General features: G+C 47.5%; 1 non-coding gene across 1 annotated transcript; it reads right to left on the bottom strand.

Annotated features, from left to right (window-relative positions):
• Positions 1 to 868: 868 nt before the first annotated feature.
• Trnas-cga (transfer RNA serine (anticodon CGA)) lies at positions 869 to 941 on the bottom strand. The gene has a single exon. It is a non-coding gene; the product is annotated as a tRNA-Ser (tRNA).
• Between the last annotated feature and the right edge of the window lie 1,195 nt (positions 942 to 2,136).

Raw genomic sequence — 2,136 nt, forward strand, 5'->3', positions numbered from 1 at the left:
TTCAGTAAGCTGGAAGAACATCTGGGGGCGAAAGAGACTTTCCACCGGTGAGTACGTTCACACATCATTTCTCGAATGGCACTGTGACCGAGGAGTTGATTTCTACCTTCGAAGAATTGGACGATTGGTAGAACGTTCCGACCGGCGTTTATGGAGGCTTGGTGACTGTGTTGTAAAACTGTGTCGTGTATCTCGATTACTTTGAACTGCAGTGCACCGTTAAATAAATGTTGCTTATCCTGCCGTAATAATGTATAACTATTTTTTGAAGTCCCCTCGTATATAAACGGAACAGGGACGTATCAGGTATCATTCTTGCAACGATACAGATCACGATACGGGTAATGTGCTGAGCCGGCCGGAGTGGCCGATCGGTTCTAGGCGCTTCAGTCTGGAACCGCGTGACCGCTACGGTCACAGGTTCGAATCCTGCCTCGGGCGTGGATGAGTGTGATGTCCTTATGTTAGTTAGATTTAAGTAGTTCTACGCTCTAGGTGACTGATGACCTCCGATGTTAAGTCCCATAGTGCTCAGAGCCATTTGAACCATAATGTGCTGATATAGGGGCATTATGTCATGGCCTGACGCCTGAAAACCAGGCATAAACAGCGGAGGTATCGGCTGTTTTGCGGGATACCGCCATGAGGATATAGGGTGGTCAGAAACAAGTCTGCGGTATTGCAGGGGAGGTGCACTGAGAAATAATTGTTTCCGAGTTATTCAGCAATGAAGTTAGGCAATGGAGGTCGTCACGCGCGCAAATTCAAGCAGCCTGCCAGAGACAGCGTCGCCAAACGTGTTCTTCGTTCGGTTTCCTCAAACCGAACAGAAGTAGCTTCTGAAACTTCCTGGCAGATTAAAACTGTGTGCTCGACCGAGACTCGAACTCGGGACCTTTGCCTTTCGCGGGCAAGTGCTCTACCAACTGAGCTACCCAAGCACGACTCACGCCCGGTACTCACAGCTTTACTTTTGCCAGTATCTCGTCTCCTACCTTCCAAACTTCACAGAAGCTCTTCTGCGAACCTTGCAGAACTAGCACTCCTGAAAGAAAGGATATAGCGGAGACATGGCTGAGCCACAGCCTGGGGGATGTTTCCAGAATGAGATTTTCACTCTGCAGGGGAGTGTGCGCTGATATGAAACTTCCTGGCAGATTAAAACTGTGTGCCCGACCGAGACTCGAACTCGGGACCTTTGCCTTTCGCGGGCAAGTGCTCTACCAACTGAGCTACCCAAGCACGACTCACGCCCGGTACTCACAGCTTTACTTCTGCCAGTATCTCGTCTCCTACCTTCCAAACTTTACAGAAGCTCTTCTGCGAACCTTGCAGAACTAGCACTCCTGAAAGAAAGGATATAGCGGAGACATGGCTGAGCCACAGCCTGGGGGATGTTTCCAGAATGAGATTTTCACTCTGCAGGGGAGTGTGCGCTGATATGAAACTTCCTGGCAGATTAAAACTGTGTGCCCGACCGAGACTCGAACTCGGGACCTTTGCCTTTCGCGGGCAAGTGCTCTACCAACTGAGCTACCCAAGCACGACTCACGCCCGGTACTCACAGCTTTACTTCTGCCAGTATCTCGTCTCCTACCTTCCAAACTTTACAGAAGCTCTTCTGCGAACCTTGCAGAACTAGCACTCCTGAAAGAATGGATATAGCGGAGACATGGCTTAGCCACAGCGTGGGGGATGTTTCCAGAATTCTAGCAGAGCAAGTGTCCCTGTTACAAGACCAGAATTGTCCTGCAGTGGCTTGAGGAACATGATGGTGTAAAACACATTGATTTCTCGGTGGAGAAGTTACACAGCCAACCGGTTGCGCATAATTGTTTAATACATTGATCGTGGTTTCGACACATCTAAGTATGTCTTGATCAGAATGAAAATTTGAGAGCCATAAAGTCACATTTCGAGAAAGCAACAGTCAAAATTTAGAGCAGACATGCTCAAGTCAATAATTAAAAATTAAAAACCTTAACTGTTGACTTGAGCATGTGTGCTCTAAATTTTGACTATTTCCTTCGTGCAGTATAAGTTTATGGATTTTAAATTTTCATTCTGATGAAGACATCCTTAGAGGTGTCGAAACCTAGGACAATGTTTTAAACAATTATGTGCAACCGGCTGGCT

The sequence above is a fragment of the Schistocerca serialis genome, chromosome 8, assembly GCF_023864345.2.
Source record: "Schistocerca serialis cubense isolate TAMUIC-IGC-003099 chromosome 8, iqSchSeri2.2, whole genome shotgun sequence".
NCBI classification, from domain to species: domain Eukaryota; kingdom Metazoa; phylum Arthropoda; class Insecta; order Orthoptera; family Acrididae; genus Schistocerca; species Schistocerca serialis.